At 37.6% G+C, this 21,537-nt stretch overlaps 2 protein-coding genes across 3 annotated transcripts in view; one reads left to right on the top strand and one right to left on the bottom strand.

Annotated features, from left to right (window-relative positions):
• The window catches only part of chk (chaski), a 67,912-nt gene that overhangs the window by 989 nt on the left and 45,386 nt on the right, over positions 1 to 21,537 (top strand). The gene's annotated exons all lie outside the window — the stretch shown is intronic.
• LOC135698457 (uncharacterized) overlaps positions 1 to 21,537 on the bottom strand; it is a 202,774-nt gene that overhangs the window by 141,828 nt on the left and 39,409 nt on the right. The window lies entirely within an intron of this gene.

Here is a 21,537-nt window from a genome sequence, read left to right as displayed (position 1 = left end):
CTGGTGCTAAAGCATCCATCAGTATCATCCATGTTTGGATAAGTCATAACGAAGAACTTTATTTCATTCATTCTTCCACTTCGCAGGCTTTTGAACAACATGAGTGCATTCTCACAAGATTTTAAAGCGCTCATATGTGACCTGAATCGCAGAAACTGCAGGCAGTTAGAAGTCAACATCCTATCGGTGGCCTGCTAGATTAAAAATTCAAAACTGGTCGTAAGACAATCTCGAATGAAAAGAGTAAGCCAAGTCGAGAGGAGAAGAACGATTGATTTTGAGATCTTTCTTTCTTCCACTGCGTTCGTGTGCGGTTGATTGAATGCTTCTTGCGAACCAATACTAAGCGATTTAATTGATTTGTTGCCTTCCTTTGGAATGAGTTATAACTACAGATGGATTGGTTGGTATAAACTGACTCTTCAATTTGTACAATTAATCAGCGGTCTCTAGTTTATAGTTATGATAGTTCAAGCATCGACTGTGGTAAAAGCGGCAAAAGTGTCAACCGTGGATAGCTAAAGTTTGTTGATTCTATCGATACGAAATACGAGAGCTGTTCAGCAAATCAAACAATCGGAAAGCTGTTCTGTGGCTTCCTCGGAGAACCTTGTTAGCACTTGTGATATTTTTAAAACTTTGTGGATCTGTTGGGTTGAGCTTGCTTTCCTCCAGAATTATCATTTGTTGAAATTTAGTGTTATTTAAAGTAATTAATAGATTAGGACCATAGTTTACGGTAGACATGCAAAGAGTAGGTAAATCTTATCAAAGGAATCAACACCAATGATTTACACTTAAAGTCCGAGATGTGCAGCAAGCATTTCTCGCTTCATTTTTGCAACGCAAAATCAAATACAGTTTATTACTAGTATTAAAATATCCTTTTTATTACGTATCTATAATCTATAAGAAAACTTAAACCCTATTCTATCGACTGCTTCAAACAGAACTATGTTTCGTCAGCTCTGTGCAAATGAGCAGTTCGTGAGCAAAACTGTGTATGCCAAGCATGCTCACCAATGCGCAAGATCACGCTTGATTTTCGTAGACAAAAATCAACAAGCAAACAATTGGCATGCTATGACATCGTAGCTCGGAGTATCAAGCTAGTAAAACTCGCCAGCTGCAAATCTCAACAAACTGTGGTGAGATTGATTTGCTTTAAGCTGGGTTTAGATGATTCAAGTCAATTGATCAACTCACTTGAATTCAATTGGCTTGAAAAGTTGAGCATGGTCCAACTTTTTTCAATTCAAGTGAGTTGATCAAGTCAGTTGAATGGCATGGTTTACACGTTCAAGTCAGTTGAATTCAACTGACTTGATCAATTTACTTGCCCTGTCTAAGCCCAGCTTTACACCCGAACGCAACCAAAACTTCCATAAAGCTGCGTTTAGACTAGGCAAGTGAAATTATCAACTCAGTTGAATTCAATTGGCTTGAAAAGTTGAGCCTGGTTCAACTTTTTTCAATTCAAGTGAGTTGATCAAGTCAGTTGAATGGCATGGTTTACACGTTCAATTCACGTTCAAGTCAGTTGAATTCAACTGACTTGATCAATTGACTTGCCCTGTCTAAACCCAGCTTAACGGCTGTGGCAGCAATCACTTCGTGTCTGACATCGGTGAAGAGTAAAAAGAGATAGCAAACAATACTTTCTCTTTCAAAGAAGACGATGTGCAACGGAAGCATTTTAGTGTCGAGTCAACTCTCAGCTTGATTTTTGCACGTTGAGAATAGTCTCGCAATATACAAGGAGCTTGTAAAATCAATATCACGCGTGATATTGAGAGCGTATGAGAGCGGAAAAATATCATTTGATTGATGATTTTGCCAACAGTGATAAGGATATGGTTTCAACCTTCTAGATCAGGCCCAACCAAACTTTATGAACCGATCTGGAGGCGAACCAGCCCAAGGCTGAAAGCCTCTTTAATAAAGTTAAATAATAATAATAATACTTTATGAACCTATGTATAAATTTTTTTTAAAGTAAAAAAGCTGGATAATTCATGAACAATTTCAAAGCTGCATTTTGTTTATTTCTTATCATTCTGGTCTAAAATTCATATTGCTTAAGAAAATTGAGCTACAATGGTCAATGGTTTTCTGGTTTATATGTAATAAAAAACCACCGCGAGCAGTGCCACATTTAGGATCTGAGATGGCCGAGGCTGCTTTCATTTTGGTGGCCCCATAATAAATTGTTTCGAAGTATGAGTTACAAAAGTCAGTACAAGTCAGTAAAGCGTTTGATAGAGTTGATATCCCTCTTTTGCTATTCAAATTATCTAAGGTTTTAGTCAACATTCATTAAAGTGGATTCAGTCATACTTGAGCGGTAGGACACAAAGAGTTAGATTTGAAGGAGATTTGTCGTCAGTAGTCAATGTAACATCTGGTGTGCCACAAGGGCCACAAGGCTCCCATCTTGGACCATTACTGTTTATTCTATTTGTTAATGATGTAGATCACATATTGAATATTCTGAATGTCTCAATATATGCAGACGACAGGTAACTTTTCCTGGAAATTCGTGAAACGTCTGATCTTGTAGTATTTCAACAAGAAATTGATAACTCTTACACTTACAGTTTATTAAAGCTTAATGTGAAGAAATGTAATTCCATTTCATTTACAATAAAGAAAATTATAAGACAAGAACATGTAACAATAGGACAAAACAGAGTTGAAAGGTGCAATCAAGTTAGAGATTTAGGTGTTATACTAGATTAAAAATTAAGCTTCGTTGAACATTATAATAACATTATCTACAAGGCAAGCAACATGCTAGGGTTTATTAAAAGGTTTAGCTTTCATTTCAATGATCCATACACAATCAAAACATTATATGTTGCATATGTTAGGCCCCTCATTAAGTACTGTAGTATAGTCTGGGCTCCATATCAAGATACGCATATAAACCGCATTGAATCAGTTCAAAAACAGTTTCTATTATTTGCTCTAAGAAAGTTAGGCTGGACGAGTTTACCCTTACCATCTTATGAGTCTCGATGTATGTTAGCAGTTTAAATGGAACGGTTGCCGAAGAAAAACTGGTTGCCGACAATACTCGCTTTCACTAGAGAAGATTGGAGCTTTGTAAAAGCGTTTCAAAACAGTTTTTGACAATTCTTTCGACTGAAATTGTTAGAGCAGCTGGCAGCAAAAGATTGTAAACAAACCAATACTGCATATGTGTGCGTTCCTTAGAGAAAAAGGCTATAGAAAGAACGTCGCTGCTTAGGTTGCCGAGAATACGTAAATTCCCCTATTTTGTTTTATTTTAAGAGATTTTAAACGGTTGTTCATTCACCTCTAATCAAATAATTGTCTTCTACACTAAGCTTCAGAAAAGTCTTTACATAACTGAAGATGCTAATTTCAAGTAAGTCTGTTATTTTGTAATAATGTATTGGTAATTTTTATGCGATAGATGAGGAGATGAAAGTATAGAGTTGATAGTTCCGTTAGAGTACGGCAGTGTGAAAATTGTACATAGAGAGTAGAAAGCGAGCAAGGACAAATTTAGGAAGGTACAAATCGGTTTGATCATCTCTCTTTACCAAACTCCCCCGTTGGAGAGGGATGGTGAGGTATTCCCCCCGCCACCACTGGCGAATCGCATCAAACTATTCATCATCGAGAAAATTTATTGTTGATATGCTGTCCTACTCATAGCAAATGCTACAAATGAACGATTTCATCTACAAGCAGGCTTTTTTAAATCATGAGAATGGTTACTAGCTTTGCAGCTCCACCGGTAGCACTGCTCCCGGTCCCGATAAACTGAAAAGATCAACAAAAACCTTGATCCTGACATATACCGTTTGATACGCTGCTTGCCTTTGTGCGTGTTTAATAGTTGAAACGCTTGAAAGTTTCTTTCTACACACTGAATGTTTCAGGAAGATACCTTCGAGGTCTTCCTTTAATGGGTATGTATTCTACAGCGTGACAGAGAACGATAACTTCCTCCTTTTTTCATAATTTATGAAAAGGGCGTTCATTTGTGTTGATTTCGTGTAGTGACATGTATAATTATGACGATTTAATTACCGATGCTTAAACTGACATGGTTCTTTCGAATAGAATTACAGTCGGGTATCCTTATTCCCGGCTGGTTTTTTTTGCACGTAGCTAAGAAATCATGTAAAATGTATCTGAAATCAGTTAATTAGTAGTTATTAAACTACTATACTTTCGTTTATGGCAAGTCCGTCCCATAGCACAAATCAGCAAGTCGAGAAAAACGCGTTTTAAGTTTGCTTCGTACCATTGCTTCTTATGTAATCTGACAATCAGTTTGGTTGTTTTTAGAAACTTTCTCAGAACAAAGTTCTAGATAGAGCTGGAATTAGGGCGTAACAGCTTTTGTAAACAATGACTCTCGATGATTTATAAAAAGTCAAGACTCGCCCATGCAAACCATCATCTTCATCGGATAGGGGAAGACTTACCCTACCCGATGATTTGGTTGGTTTGCGAGGGTGTGCCTTGAATTCCTAGAAATCATCACGAGAAGTCATTGTTTACAAAAGTTGTTACGCCCAAATTCCAGCTCTATCTAGAGTTGTTGAGTTCATCCAGTATTACGTAAATATGAGGAATTAGCAACCATTTTTATAGAAAAACTCAGTTGTGACAAAAACCGAAAATGGGATCGACTTGTGATGAGCGGCAGTATAGTGAAATTAAAAAAAAAACCATCATTAACGGTTAAATTCAAGTGTAAGTATGGATACTACAGCCATTATTAATTTGTTGGACGTGGAATTAACACATAGGGCAAATGTTCAAACTGCCATGAAATTCGTTTGTGGAAATTGTAACATCCCGGTGGATAAACATTTGTTGCGCCTCGACGACAAGATTCATAAAATCGTTACTCACTTGATCAAATATAGGAAAAAGTGACATGAAGCTATTCGCATGAAAGAGCGATTTGAGTCATATTTTCGGAATTGGGTTGATTCGGTATTAAGTATTAAGTATTAAGTATTAAGTAAGAATTCATGGAACAGGATCAGAACGTTGCTTCAACCTCGGCGTCGGCAACAAAACGTGGACGACCTTCAACACCACAGGAAAACTTCGCAATTATCGATAATGAAGTAGGTGATCCCAAAGTCGACACCATTGAGAATGCTTTGTTTTTAGCAAGACGAACCGCTTATAATCGAAAGGAGCTGAATTTAGTTAAAGTTATCGGGCACATTTAAAAAAATTAAAAAGCAATAAAAAAAGTAGAAGGGTCTGTGCCTAGGGGCACAAACGGAAGCTTGACGTAGGACCGCTAGTGGACGGAATAAATGTGAAGAGCACTAAGTTCTTTTAATTGATCAAATCAGGCATAACATTTGATAACGGCACAAAAGCATTTGTAAACAAACATTCTAAGGCCCTTTACACGCGAACTAAAGTACGCCCACGCAAACCAATACCACTTACAGAAAGGTGATAGTTGCCCCTATGCGATGATGTTGTTGGTTTGCGTGGGCGTACTTTGGTTCGCGTGTAAAGGGCCTAAGAAGGTTTGTTTACAAATGCTTTTGTGCCGTTATCAAATGTTATGCCTGAAATATCTATTAGGGTAGACGTACCAGTTATGGCTATACGTTCCCATTATGGTGTGTTCCAAATATGGCCTATGGAATTCCATAGGCCATAATTGGAACACACCATAATGGGAACGTATAGTCATAACTGGTACGTCTACCCTATCTCAAATCGAGTTGATTACGAGAATCAATTCAGGGTGGCCAGTGAATTTTCATTTTGAAAATCCCGGTTTTTTCCCGGTTTTACCGGTTCAAATCTTAAAAATTCCCGGTTGTTAATATGCAACAAAAAAAAAAAAAAAAAAAACAGAATTTACTGATAGGATAAAAAAATGTGATTTAAGAAGATTCCCAAGATTCTGGAGCTTTGAAATTTGTGTAGAGTCTGAAACTAGAACTTTTCTTCAAAATTTGTGATTAATAACATGCTTCGTCATGCAAGATTTGGAGAAACAATAATTAAAATGTGAAATTTTGAATTTTTTTCAAGATCACAGATTTATAAAAAAAAAACATCATACTTATGAGTCGTGGAGTCATAATTGTCACGCTCTGAGACTTGGAAGCATTTTAAGGGTAATAACAAATTACATAGCAATCTGTAGAATCTGGCGGACAAACCCTGGAATTTTTAGTAAAATTTAAAAGAATTCAAAGTGTTGATTAAAAACAGATATTGAGAAGGATTCCCACACAGTTTTCGAAGGAGAAGAGCAGATTTCCAGAATTATTCTTAGATTTTTTTTATGAAATCCATAGAAATTGTTAGATGAATTTGGAAGGATTTCTTTGGAGAAGAATGCAAGTTCTAAATTAAACTGTTAGGTAATTTTAGTAGATTTAAAAAAGAATTGTGAAAATAAAAATAAAACATTACAGAAAATTCCTACGTGGTTCTGATGAGATTTGTATGGGCATCGTGAGGAACATGACAGATGAATTTTAAGAAGAATTCCAAGAGAATTATGATCGGAATTCAACAAGAAACAGAGTTCTTAAAATGTTCTGGCAATAATTTCAACCCTAGTGCGAATGATTCATCACATAACCCAAACAAAATTGTTTCCAAAAAATTTGCTGATAATTAGAAAGAAATTCTTTAAAATACTCCAAGGGGTTTATAAATTAATTTTCGAAAGATTTCTTTTGTTTTGAATAGAGTTAAAAGAAATGTTTGAAAAGATTTTTAAAGGAATCAAAGTCTCCGGATAGGCGGGAACGCGAATTATATGAAGGATTCCAATAAATTCTTAGAAGGGGTTGGAAGAAAATTCCTAAAAAAAATTCAACGGTAATTATTACGCGGAGTGTTTTCTGGTTTATTTCAGAACAATTTCAAGATAATTCAGAGCAGAATTCCAAGTTAATTCTGGAATTCATCATGAGAATTTTGAACAACGAAAAATTAATACCCCGGAAAAGAATAATTCGGTTTTTACAAATATTTGTTTCCAAACTCCAGCATCTTCAATATTTTCTTTAGAGGACCATGCACTTTACATCTGAAATTGAAACGACAAAAATCAATTTGCAATATTGCTGAGTGATTAAATTCTAAAAACAATAAGACGGTATACTGAAGAAAATTATGCAACAAATAGAGCAAGACATTCATTTGCTAAAGGATCACTCTGTTTTAATGGTTTATTCTGAAATTCTGATGTAAAAATTTGTTCCTATGATATGGTTAATTTATTTTCCCGGTTCTCTTGCAGAATTCACGGGTTTTTCCCGGTTTTCCCGGTTACTTTCCAAATTCCCGGATATTTCCCGGTATTCCCGGTTTGCTGGCCACCCTGTAATCAATCAAAATCACTTGCACCCCTGCTTCCAAGTTTGTGTGGTCGTTGGGGGCTTGTGGTTCTGAATATGGACAAACAAGCATAGATAAATTCTATTCCAACTCTTTACTGATGTAAGCTTGATGGCCCTGAAAAGGGCCGTTTTATTGAAGAGGACATCCATGGCCACTTACGTTTGGCGTGTTTAGTGTAGGTGACAGCATCGCGGACCTCATTTTCCACGAACACCATCAGCACACCTCGTAGATCAGACCGGAGATATGTAAGACACTGCGACGGCGAGCCAGACGACGGATGGTGGTTATCTCGAAGAATTTGCGATGACGATTGGCACCTCCTTTGCCACGACCTACTGCTACTATTGCTCATCACGCCGTCCGAAGCGAAAATGAGCTGATACCAGACAGCAGCGCTGCTTTATATCTTTTTAGGTTAAAGCAGAATGATGTGCAACCAAGTGGTATAAAAGCTACAAAGACTCCTCCCATTATGAGTAGTTTTCTATCAAGTAGCGACACTGGCTATTTTCTTTTTGCGTACACGGCGAATGAGAACGCCCCAAATTTGAGTTTAGTTCACTCACAATCGCCAAAAGTGTAGGAAATCAGCGATGAGTAAATTTGTCTCATGATTTCCTGTGGAAAACCTAAAAATCTGCCAGAAAATGAGGAAATTGACGAAAATTTTATTCAGTCTCGGAGTAGTACCAATAGACTGAGTGAATCCAATCTTTACTTTTCTCAAATTCGGGAATTTTTCCCTGGAAAATCCTGGAAAAACCTGGGAAAACATGAGGAATATTTACTCATTGCTGAGTTCCTGCACTTATTTCTGAGATAACTAAACTCAAATTTGGGTCGTTCTCATTCGCCGTGATAGATATCGGCGCCGGTGGTTAGCGTAATTACCTCAGCAGGCCTGGGTCCAATCTCAGTCTGCGCCATCGGCATGTTCTAAGCATAACATCTCTGGGAGCTGCCTCCCTGGCGTCGGTAGCATTGGAGCTCAGTACGGAAAACAAATCTCGCGTCACTTTTCAATAGGTCCTATCTACATTGATCGATTCTCTTCATCGACACTCTCTTTCGTAAATAACTCGGCTTCACAAATCTGGATCAACAATAGAAAAGAGCCCATCAGCATTTGTAAACAAACCGTTCCAAAGCCCTTTACTCACAAAACGAAGGCCACCCACACAAACCAACACCATCATCGGATAGGGGAAACTTCTACCTACAAGATGTTGGAGTTGGTTTGTGTGAGCGGCCTTCGATTTGTGAGGCTTTGGAACGGTTTGTTTACAAATGCTGATGGGCCCTATTCTATTGTTGATCCAGAAATGTTTCCTGCCGTCTTCGTCGAATAAGATGCTAGATTGTTGCTTCTTCCATCGAAAATATCCGGCCGTGGCGATTCAAAGTTGATCAAGGTTGATCAAAACAATTTGTATCCCTGCTTCCAGTTTGATCACATGAGCATTTTGTGTGGTCGGTGGTTCTGAATATGGACAAACAGGCAGATGAATTCTATTCCTACTCTTTACTGTAATAAGCTTGGTGGCCCTGAAAAGAGCCGTTTTGTTTCCAATGTTGGTGATGATTTAACCTCTGAAACCAAACAGAGTGCGTCTCTGTCACTTCAAAAACGTAGATGACATCCATGGCCGCTTACGCTTGGCGTGTTTAGTGTAGGTGACAGCATCACAGATCTCATTTTTCAGGAGCACCTTCAGCACACCTCGTAAATCAAACCGGAGATACGTCAGACACCGCCACGGCGAGCCAGACGACGGATGGTGGTTATCTCGAAGAATTTGCGTTTGGTTCTGAACATGGCGATGAGTGTGTAAAATATTACGCAATTCCATCCTCCCTATTTACACGCGCCCGAGGATCGGAGGCGAATGCCACTTCGACTTGTTTCGTCTACTTACTACTCTCTGACGACTGTGCTGGGGAAGCAGCAAATGCATGTAGGTAATTGGTGGATTTGTTAGTTAATTCGACGCTTTTGGACAATGCTGAACATTTATCAGTTTTTCAATAGTTTCTTGTTGAAAATCAACATTCGGAAGCATTGCGTATCCATATTTCTGATCGATTGGTGATAAAATTATTGAAATTGGACCAGGGGTAGCTGAGTTATTAACGTTCAAAATCTTTCTTAATTTGTTACATGTTCCATTTTCGGTTTTCACAAAGTGTACCCCCATATAGAAATCAAAGACGTAGTCCTACGTCAAAAACGCTAACTTAATTAACTGATCAATGAGGAATGATGTCAGCAGAAGAGACTTTTAGTGTTTAATCGAAACTGGATTGAGTTGATTTCAATATGAAGTAATACATGGGGAATCACCATCAAGATTTCCGCCTTAAGACGTATTCGGGGCAGTGAAAAGTTTCATGATATTTGAAAATACTGTAAGCTGTTCAATTACTGATACTAATAACTACAATGTATTGGAGGAACTTATGAAAGCTGTCGATGCAATTGAACAATATTTTGTTCATGAAATTTTTGTTAGGTGTTATTATTATACTACTCTATACCATATTTTCTATTTAGAGATGATTTGTTAAAACAAATAAACATGTTTAATAGAAAATTTTGAACCTGATCAATTGTATGATTTTACTTTATCGACGATGTACTCTGTATAACACTAATTATTAGTTATCTTTGCTTTCATTTTCGAATCATCTGCAAAATTGTTGAAGATGCTAATTTCAAATAACGAAATACGATAGATGAGGAGACGAAAGTATAGAGTTGATAGTTCCGTTAGAGTACGGCAGTGTGAAAATTGCATATAGAGAGCAGAAAGCGAGCAAGGACAACTTTAGGAAGGTACAAATCGGTTTTGATCATCTTTCTTTACCAAACTCCCCCATTGGAGAGGGATGGTGAGGGGTATTCCCTCCCGCCACCACTGGCAAAAAGAGATGATCGCCGACTCGCTCATGTACCGACGATGTGTTTGAAACAGTTCTATCGATTTTTAACGCACTCAAGTTGTTATCTGAAGTCGTAGGTTTGGAAATTGCCACTATTGTTACCTGAATTGTGACGAGATTTTTCACATGTAAACATTACACTCTAAACTAGTTTTCCTCAAAATTTCATCAATTTTTACCCGTGCAATAAAAAGTTATACACAAAAGAAAGTGTTGCATTTTTTTAGAGTACAATCGTTAGGTATTCACATTTTTTTTAATGTTTCTTGCTGATTTCAACCTTTTATCTGCTGGCACTCTTTTTTTTCCTTTGGTTTGTTTTCCATCGATCTTATTTTCCGTGTTGAGCACCAATGCTACCGATGCCAGGGAGGCAGCTCCCACACCTGGACCCTACCTATCGACCCATCAACTCATGAACCGGGGACCAACGGCTTTACTTCCCATCCGAAGGAAGGCGTGATCAGAGATGTTATGCCTCAGAACATCCCGGCGGCGCCGACTGGGATTGAACCCAGGCCTGCTGGAGTGAGAGGTAATCATGCTTACCACTACACCACCGGCGCCACTATGCGTGCACTCTTTTTGTAATGAGTTAAATAGAGACAGACAAAGTTAATCCTATAGGGCGATTACTGTTCGCTTATTCACTTCTAGTATAAAAACTATTACACCTCTATACTATAATTTGTATGCAAAGCATCGTTTATTTATCGCTTAGTTGAAAAATGATTGTATACTATTATTTTTGAGTGCGTACCGGTACTGTACGATGGATGGTTAGCTGCGATAATTTAGGAAACTTTCCGACAAATGTTAGCGCACAAAAGATCTGTTATGTTTTGACAAGATTTGGCAAGCTGCCACTACAGCCGGGAGGTACTTCAAGTGGGGTGGATTTATTTGAAAAGCATATTAATCTACCCCATTCCGCTCAATCGAGAAATATTGTCAATTATCAAGCGGATTTTGAAAAAGACCGGCAAGGTGATTCGGGATGCTGCAGAGATGACCAGCTATATAGATGACAAACTGACCGCTGAGACTACAACAACGTGTGCCATAGATGACGGTGTAATATTTTGTTATGAAAGTTGCATAATTTAGACTAGTTATCATTTTTCGTACGTCAAACCTATACCAGAAATAGAACTGATTTCTTACTTCCGGTTGGGGGAAAGGTAGCTTTCTTGGATTGTGCTTAGCCTCTGGATCGCCTGGGAATACTCGCTACTCCCAAAGCCTTTTCATACTTATTATCACAATGACTTCTCTTGTTGATTTCTCGGAAATCAAGGCGCGCCTACACAAACCAACATATCCATCGGGTAGGAGAAGTCTTCCTCTACCTCTACCATGACCTCCGAGAAATCATCGAGAGAAGTCACTGTTTACAAAAGCTGTTACGCCCTAATTCCAGCTCTATCTAGATTTCACTGAGCAGCATTTGTAAAATGTGTAGGGAATTTATATGTGTAGCTGTAATTAATTAGTTCGATTATGTTTGCCAATCGACTTAATTATCTTAAAGATAACTCTTCCAGCACCAACCTTTGTAGGGGTACCATCAAGACGATCAGCATCATCATGGACTTCAAAACCTGAATGTGGATATCCTGAGCTGTCCCGTTTTGTTGGATGAACTGTTCATGAATTTAGATTTGACCAACTCAGATCTCAGTTGAGTCAGCAGCAAGAGTATTCATGTCTCATTATTAAACACAAAATATCGTTGTCATGTCATCATTTCCTGGATGTAATCGGTAAATTTATTGCATCACAAATTGTCACTGCCGATCTCGCGTCTATCATCTGTCAGTGATTGGCGAGCTCACGCGTACAAATCTCACGTGCAATACCTCAAGTTGCTTTGCTTCATTTTTTTTATCAGGATTGATCGATAGCCAATGTTCAACGACAGCACATACTGCCGGTAGACTATTTGCATTCCAGGGCAGCGTAATGTCAGCTGTCGCAACAATATTAATTGCAATGAGCCGGTTTGTGTCCGCTTTATTTTCATTGTATCCAACTGATAATGGGTCTGTGGTCAGTTGTCAGTAACAAAGTAATTTTAAACGGCTGTGAGACAATACAAGTTGATTGGCATCCACACGAAAAAGGAAGTCAAGTTTGTTCCAGATCTGTCCGATTCAGCCCGGTTCGAATGACTTTTAAGCCTAATGAGACATGTCTTACGGAAATGACAACATGTATCTCCATTAGCTACGTATGGCATATGTATACTAAAACCGACCTAGATCAAGCTTATAATAGTCAAAATGTACTGTTTTTGATGTAATTAGATTTAAATGTTTTCTGTAATGAATACAAATGCAATACTTGCAGTACAGCGGCTCTGGGAACTTTTGGCTTCAGTCTCTGCGCTTCTCTATAGTAACCGTTGCTGGCCCAAAGCAGCTTGACATACGTTCCGTTGTATCATTAATTTAATGGACGAACCCATCCGTCAATGCTGACGCATGACGCAGTATCAAATCCCTTGCTGAAACAAATATTGCGCAAGCTGGCGGTGTTGAATCATTTTCCCAGAGCCTTTATTCCGTTTATTTACATGCTACAGTTCCTTACCTTGGTTCGAGGAAATGAATGCTTGATAAGGAAGCTTAGGTTTGCAGTCCCAGAGCGTAAAAGATCAACTGATAGTAAAGTTGATAAGAGATGCGCGGGCACTAATGAACTCAGTTGTGAATACAAAGTCGAAACATTACGTCTAGCTTAGCTGACGATTTTTGTTCTTGTTGAGAAAAAGGTGTGATTACCTATCTTGATGAACAAATCGTGGGATTCCGTGACATAATCATGTGAAACCAATTTTGAGTATAACTTTGACTTTTTATCACCCATAGAATCAATAAAAAAAAGAAAGGCTTTGTTTGAGAAATACATCGCCGGGCAAAATTTTGAAATCTGCATGATTACGATGATTTTTAAGATGGCTTCCAGAGGCCATGTTTTATAGGTCTATAGGGATCAGAGGACACGCAGAGGAAAACATCAATATCGTCGCGTAAAACTTCCCTGTAATACTGTTAAGGTAGACTGAGCACAAACAATGTAATTGATCACAATTTTGTCTGCAAGTTGTATAAAGTTGTATTATGTTAAAATTACATGAACTATCGTGGAAATTTATGACATCCTTTCGAAGATCTTGTCTTGTATGCAGCTCCACTAAATAGCAAGATATATTTGAGCTATCGATCTGAATTTGCAATATCGCTGTATGAAGGGCCAAAAACGGAGGGGTGGACCCGTAAGTGAGACACTTACGCGAAATCAACGAGAATTTAAGAATCTCCTTCCAACGAAACGACCCAACAAATCGGATAACGCAATTCGCAATGCGTATTAAGCTTCCTACATGATGGTTTGTTAAGAAGGGCGCCTCAATCTCACTGAAACTGTTGGAGTAGAATTCACACCACCACAATCGAATCGGTAGAATAAAGAAAATGACAGTGTTTAATCCCTCCTAGACTCCGGTTGTCATACCACTCCATCGTCCAGTTCCATGTCAAATGATCAGTGTTAACTACAGTAAGCAAAAATTCACATGCATTTTTCAAACTCACTAATAGCGAATTTGTTTATTGTCCAGGTTGGAACCAGTTCCAACCCTTGCGAACCCGAGCTTATTGTCAGTGCGAACCTTAACCCGAGCCAGATTACAAAAAAAAAACAAACTTTCAAACTGACGTTTGACAGACAACAAGCAGGCACAACCTTGATACCCGATCCAGGTTAGAACTGAATCAAAAACAAATTCACTATAAGGTTTACTGCTCCAATCTCGACAAACTAAGAGCATACATATATCTCCAGAAAAACTATCTAAAGAAAATCCCATGGACGAAATTCAATAACCACAGCGTGACATTCATACCATAAATCACAACTCTGGACCAAATGCGTCCATCCACCATCAGTCTATCCCACTGGCGTGCACAGGGTGGGGCAAGGTGGGGCAATTGCCCCTCCTTTTATAAATAAGATTTTTATTGTCACATTTACAAAATTATAATATAAAATAACTTGATTTCTTGATATCTTGGATTGAAGGTAAAATATATACAATTTATAAAATAAGACCACTGAAATCCTTTTATTGCGTCAATTTCTTTGAGATGGTGCCTGAAAATTGCACCAAAAGGTGCATGAAATGACAAACTTCAATTAGGTGGTGCATACAAAAAAAATCTGGTGTGAATTTTTTGTTTCAGGGTGGTTCATGGAGGGTTAAAAAAAGAGGGTAAATTTAAGGTTGAAAAAATTCGCCTTCGTGATGGTAAATCGAAGAAAAAGCTTTTTATTGAATATTTTCGGTGCAAAAATATCATCGAGGAGGGACATGGAGGGACTAATCAAAATGAATAACTTTGGTGTAAAAATTGAATCACGCTAAAAATTTGGAGGAGCACATTTTACTGAAAATTTCTGGTGGAAAGTTCGCAACACTGTGGTGAATGTAGAAGCAAGGTTTATTAATTTTTCTGGTGCATAATTTGCATCGTTCTGATGAATGCAATCTTCATTGAAAATTTATGGTGGAAAATTTGCACCATTCTGGTTCATGAAGAGACAAAGCTTGAAAATTGAACCACAAAGGTGCATGGTGAAACAAACTTCACTGACAATTTTTGGTGCACCGTTCTGGTGAATGGAGGAGCATGCATTATTAAAAATTGTTGGTGCAAAATTTGCATTGCTCTGATAAATGAAATTAACGGAATATTTCTGGTGGAAACTTGCACTGCTCTGATAAATGATGGCACAAGCTTTATTTAAAATTAAGCAATATTGGAAATTTCGGGTGGAAAATCTGCACCGCTGAATATAGAAACAAACTTTAATAATAATTCTGATGATTGGAGGGAAGCTGTTTTACTGGCAATTTATGATGAAAAGTCTAAAATAGGGACAAACTGCAACATTCTAATGATAGGAGAAGCAAGCTATAAGGAAATCTGCACCAATCAGAAGATTGGCGAAGCTAACATTAACGGTGAAACATTTGCATCGTTCTGATCAATTGAAATTTTCTGGTGTAAAATTTTATGGGGGCAAGTTCGTTTTTAAAAATTTCTGGTGTAAGATTTGCAACAATCTGCTGCATGGGAGGCCAGCTGAATTATAAATTCCTGCACAGTTCTGGTGAATGGAGGGGCAAGCTTTATTGAACATTTCTGGTAGAAAAACTACAACGTTTTGGTGAATGGACGGACAACATAAACTTGACTTCCGAGAAGAACCTCAAGGGTATTGAATTCTGACGACAGTTCTAAAAGAAAAGATATCTGGGGATAAGTCCATAAAAAATCTGCGAATAATTTCTAGTGAATCCTGCAGATAGTTCCAAGATAAGAATACCGAAAGAGTCAAATTTTGAATGAAATTCCAAAGGGATGTTGAGAAAAATTTCAAGGGAGTTCCGAGGATAACTTCAAGCGCATTTCGAGAAGAATTTCTGGAGAATACAGAGGAAATTTTTCTGAAACTTTAGGAAAATTTCAATTCCAAGGTGTTCTCTAGGTGGCCAGCAAACCGGGAAAACCGGGAATACCGGGAAATATCCGGGAATTTGAAAAGTAACCGGGAAAACCGGGAAAAACCCGGGAATCCGGCGAGAGAACCGGAAAAATTAATCAACCATACCATAGGAACAAATTTTTACATCAGAATTTCAGAATAAATCTCGCGTAACATTTGAAAAGGGCCTGTCCTCGTTGATCCATGCTCTTCATCGACTTTCTCTTTGGTTTACCACGGCTACATAAGCGGATTTCTCGCTAAGCTCGCAGCTCAGTTCGACAGAAGATGATGTTAGCTTGCGTCTGCAACAACACACTCAATGGAAAATTCATTTGCAGTCGGGCTATTCGCCAAAGAGAAAATCGATGAAGAGAATCGATCAACAATAATAGGCCCTTTTCTCGTGTTGCGCGAGAAATCATTAAAACAGAGTGATCCTTTACCAAATGAATGTCTTGCTCTATTTGCTGTATAATTTTCTTCAGTTTCCCGTGTTATTGTTTTTTGAATTTAATCACTCAGCAATATTGTAAATTTATTTTTGTCGTCTAAATTTCAGATGTAAAGTGCATGGTTCTCAAAAGAAAATATTGAAAATGCTGGACTTTGGAAACACATATTTGTAAAAACCGAAACTGAATTATTCTTTTCCGGGGGTCTAATTTTTCGTTGTTCAAAATTCTCATGACATGAGTTCCAGAATTAACTTGGAATTCTGCTCTGAATTATCTTGAAATTTTTCTTAAACAAACCATAAAACACTCCGCGTAATAGTTGCCGTTGAATTATTTTTGGAATTGCCTTGCAACCCCTTCTAAGAATTTAATTGAAATGCTTCTTAGAATTCCCTTAAGCCTATCCGGAGACTTTGATTCCTTTGAAAATATTTTCAATAATTTTTTTTAACTCTATTCAAAACAGCTGAAATCTTTCGAAATTTTATTTAGAAACCCTTTTGAGCATTTTGAAGAATTTCTTTCTAATTCTCAGCAAATTTCTTGCAATAAATTTTGTTGGAGTTCTGTGATGAATCTTTCGCACTAGGGTTTAAATTATTGCCAGCACAATCTAAGAACTCTGTTTCTTGTTGAACTCTGATCATAATTCTATTGGAATTCTTCTTAAAATTCATCTCTAATTTTCTTCACGATACCCATACAAATCTCATCAGGAACTTTCCGCAATGTTTTGTTTTTGATAACTCCTTTTTAAATCTTCTAAAATTACCTAACAATTTAATTCAGAATTTGCATTTTTCTCCACAGAAATCCTTCCAAATTCATCTAACAATTACTAGGGTTTTCATGTCAGAATAATTTTGGAAATCTGCTCAAAACTTTTCCTTCGAAAACTGTGTGGGAATCTTTCTCAATATTTGTTTGGAATCAACCTTGTAAATTCTTTTAAAATTTACTAAAAATTCCAGGGTTTGTTCGCTAGATTCTATAGATTGTTATGTAATTTGTTATAACCCTTAAAATGCTTCCAAGTCTCAGAGCGTGACAATTATGACTCCACGACTCATAAGTTTGATATTTATTTAATTTTTCAAATCTGAAATATTGAAAATTTTTCTAAATCTCACATTTTAATTATTTTTACTAAAAATCATGCATCACAAAGAATGTTATTAATCACAAATTTTGAAAAAAAAAGTTCCAGTTTGAGATACTACTCAAATTTTAACGCCCAGAATCTTGGGAATCTACTTAAATCACATTTTTTGTCCATTCAGAACGTTTTTAAAAATGCGTTCAATTAGGTTTTCTTGTTTAATTTTAACAAACGGGAATTTTTTAAGATTTAAACCGGGAAAACCGAGAAAAACCGAGAATTTCAAAATGAAATATTTCACTGGCCACCTTGCGGTTCTGAAAAAAAAAGTTCAAAAATATTCCGAGAAGAACCTAAACGATATTGAATTCTTATGACAGTTCCAAAATATTTCTGGGGAGAATTCAAAGAAAATTCTGCGGATAATTTTTAGTGCATCTTGCAGATAGTTCCAAGATTATTTCGAAAAGAATACCGAGAAAATCATATTTTGAGTGAAATTCCAAAGGGATTTTAAGCAAAATTTCAAGCAAATGCCGAGGATAATTTTTAGCTCATTCAGTTCCAATGTGTTCTGAGAAAAAATCATGAAGATTTCTAAATATAATTCCAGTGGACTTCTGAGAAGAATTTCAAAAGAGCTCTTAGGAGAGTTCTGAAAAAATCCGAGAAGAACCTCAAGGATACTGAATTCTGAGGACAGTTCCAAAGGATTTCTGGGGAGTATTCCAAGAAAATTCTGGAAATTCTTCTAATTTTTAGAATTTCTAGAAAATTAAATTTTGAGTGAAATTCCAAAGGGATTTGTAGGAAAATTTCAAGGGAGTACTGATAATTTCTAGCTCTAACCGGGAAAAGTTTTTTTTTTGAGAAAATTCTTCTAAAACTCTAAGGGAATTTCAATTGCAAGGTGTTCAGAGTAAAAGTCAAGAAGAGATCTAAAAATAATTCCAGAGGACTTCTGAGAAGAATTTCAAAAGAGCTCACAGAGTTCTAAAAATTTCGAATAGAACCTCAAGGAATTCTGAGGATGGACTTTTTCGCAACTGTACAAAGTCTAAAGACAGCTTTTGTATTCCCTTGAAATACCCTTGAAAAGTGGGTATTAGTGTGCCATTGAAACTTGGTCTTACTAAAAAAAATCGTCTAAGAATCTTCTCTGAAAATTTCAAGTCATTTTTTACCGTAGTTAAAAAGTTACAGCTGTTTATGTGCGTTGCAATAAATTCGGGCTTGTACTTTACCTATATCATCTTTAAAACATGTTGCATGCTCGGAATGATTTTCTGTCACCCCGACTGGCGGTACTTTGGGACGGTTCACGACGGATGGGATTAAATTACCAAATTTCATTGGCTGTCTGAAAGCAGTTTGCATTGAAGAAGATGAACCACCACCGGAGCAAAAAATAAATAAAATTAGCTGAATTAAACAGTAGGGAAACAGTGGTGGGTGGACAGCACCATCTCCCACGCACTTTGGAGTACTCCACATCCCCAGATTAAATGCACCATAGAAAAAAATTGCCCCTCCTTAACAAGATTCCTGTGCACGCTAGTGGTCTATCCCAAAACGAAGATGAATCTCTGTGGGCCATAAACGTGTTCACTTGCCACCACATGCTGATTTGTATCAGTGCTTTCTCACACAATGGCCAATTGTCGGTAGGCGATGTGGCGATGTCAAATCAGTGATAATAAGCAGCCATCAAAGGTCTGTGATTTCGTTATGTGGTTTCATAACGATATACCTGTAGATATTGTATCCTCTTCGTTCGAGCGAAAACGATCCAATTTGTCGGATTTGTTGCGCGGTGTGGGAAAATTCGCTATACGTTCGCTGTGTCATCCGGAATATTCATGACTTCATTTGTCAGGCCGACAATATCACCCGCCATTTGTCAATAATTGGTAGTGACAAGAGCAATTTTTATCCCTAACCACGGAGAGTAACTTGGAGTGTCCGTAGTGCAGATGCTGACTCTCATACTTTCTCAATTATCTCAAGCATGTGATTTGGGAAATGATAACCTCCATTATTTGCACTGATTTGCAACCACTTTTGATTTCTGAAATGTGTCAGACTTTGCTGGCGCCATCCCAATCAAAATTGCCTATGTCTATGCCTTAATGTATCATTTGTTTACAGTGTATGTGTTCGCATGTACCAGAAAGAAGCAAACTAAAGCTGTAGATCCAGTTTCATCAAATTAGCGGACCTGCATAACCACCTTAGTCTTTCGCTTCAACATCAATCAATGAACCTAGGATGGAGGGAAAGCAACATTTGAAAATCACTTCAACATTATTGGATTCTTTTTTCAACTACACTCAAACCGAACAGCAAATGCATTAGTTGTTATAGGTTTTAACGTGAAATGATTCAGCTGTGTGTTAAAATCTACTGTCGCGAGGAAGCATTCTTCTCCGGATAAATGTGTTCTATCTTATATGATTTCACTATTTTTCTTTCTACAAGACCATAACAAAATGTGACATTTTCTGGTTGGGTGTGTGACGAATTTTTCGTGGAAAAAGTGGTTTCGTAATCACCCTCATTCTATTTGACCAACGTCGGTTTTTCCGCCTCGGGCTTCTCCCCGTCGGTGTGAATTGAGTTAGGATGGAAAAGCTACAGTTTCACTTTCTTCACTTTTCCCTACTTTAGTCACCACCGGCACCGCCGCTGCCATAGTCGACGTGTTCTTTGTTTCACTGTTCAAGGTTGATAGTGATATTAATTATTTTCAAACGATACCCCTACGCTGAGCATTGGAGCTCGTAACGGCCATGGTTGGCTATATTTATGCAAATTCATCCTGATTCGTGCTTGCAAGGCTTGAGGAAGGTTTAAGTAATATCAATGCCGGAGCTATGGGGGTCCTTGGGGGTCCAGACCGCCTCCAGAGTTGTGTAAGTAAATTTCACTAAGTGAATATTCTTACTTTCCAGCTCCAGTTTTCTAAATGATTTGATACTAATACAAATCAAACCTCTTATAAAATTTTCCAGATCTCAGTGTATGAAAACTTTACTGATCCGATTTTGAACATTCTCCCGATCTCAATATTAAAATTTTCCTAGATCTTAAAAAAAGGAACAGGTTGTATCCAAGACACGACCGTAGATTTGACGTAGGATTACGTGCTCGGTATCAATATTTGGCAACTCCGGATAACTTTGAGATTTGGGCGTAAATGCTTTTGTAAACAAACAAGTCAATCGCTGATTTCTCGCGAATAAAAGCACAATCTCTCGAACAAACTATACCAAATGATAAAGGAATCATTACTCTACCTGTTTGTGTTATTATTTTCTTAGATTGAGCTTTAATTCGCGAGGAATCGGCAAATGACGTGTTTGTTTACAAAATCAATTACGCTCTAATCTCAAAGTTCTCCGGAACTGTGTTAGGTCAACCACTTTTCCCATCACGGAAACGCCTCGTTTTCTGATGATAAAATTACGCATTTTTGTGCACAAAACGCACGGATTTTTTTTGTTTATTCAATAGATAATAAAAAAAGCCAAAATTGATTGGAGGAATTTATTGCTAAAATTTTCCAATCGCGAAATATTCGCGATCAATCATATAAATACGAGATTTTTTTTGCTTTTTTCTAGCGTCCTGGAGAAAACCTTACCTTAATTCGAAGTGTTTCTGGTTAATTGACAAGGTCATGTCAACAATCAAAACGAAACTAACGATTTTAAATTGGCTCACTACTTGACTAGCCTATTGGTCCCAAGCAAACGTACCCCATTCTAGTCGAAATTCAACTATTACACAATGTTTGTTTTGATTCGCTATGAAAGTTTGACAGATAAAATTAGGGGCTAGTGGATTTTCCTATGTTTTGAGGGGTGAATCGATTAGCTTGGGACCGAAGAGAGTACCAGAGCTGAGCCAAAAAGTTGAGCACGTTATTTCGGGACCTTCTAGTCTTAGAGTTACCTCTATGGTCATGTGGTATTCGGTCATTGCGAGAATTTTATGTTGTTTGGAACGAGGGTGACGCGCTTGGCATAGATGGCCCACAGCGACTCACGAAGAGCTACTGAATCCGATCAGTAGCGGTGCGGCTTCTTCCTCCTTCTTCGGTGAATG

This window comes from Ochlerotatus camptorhynchus, unplaced genomic scaffold, assembly GCF_037179485.1.
Source record: "Ochlerotatus camptorhynchus isolate MF236.1 unplaced genomic scaffold, CSIRO-AGI_Acam_v1.1 ptg000086l, whole genome shotgun sequence".
Taxonomy (NCBI): Eukaryota; Metazoa; Arthropoda; class Insecta; order Diptera; family Culicidae; genus Ochlerotatus; species Ochlerotatus camptorhynchus.
The sequence above is the reverse complement of the archived record's forward strand: the minus strand, read 5'-3'. Positions and strand labels throughout refer to the sequence as shown.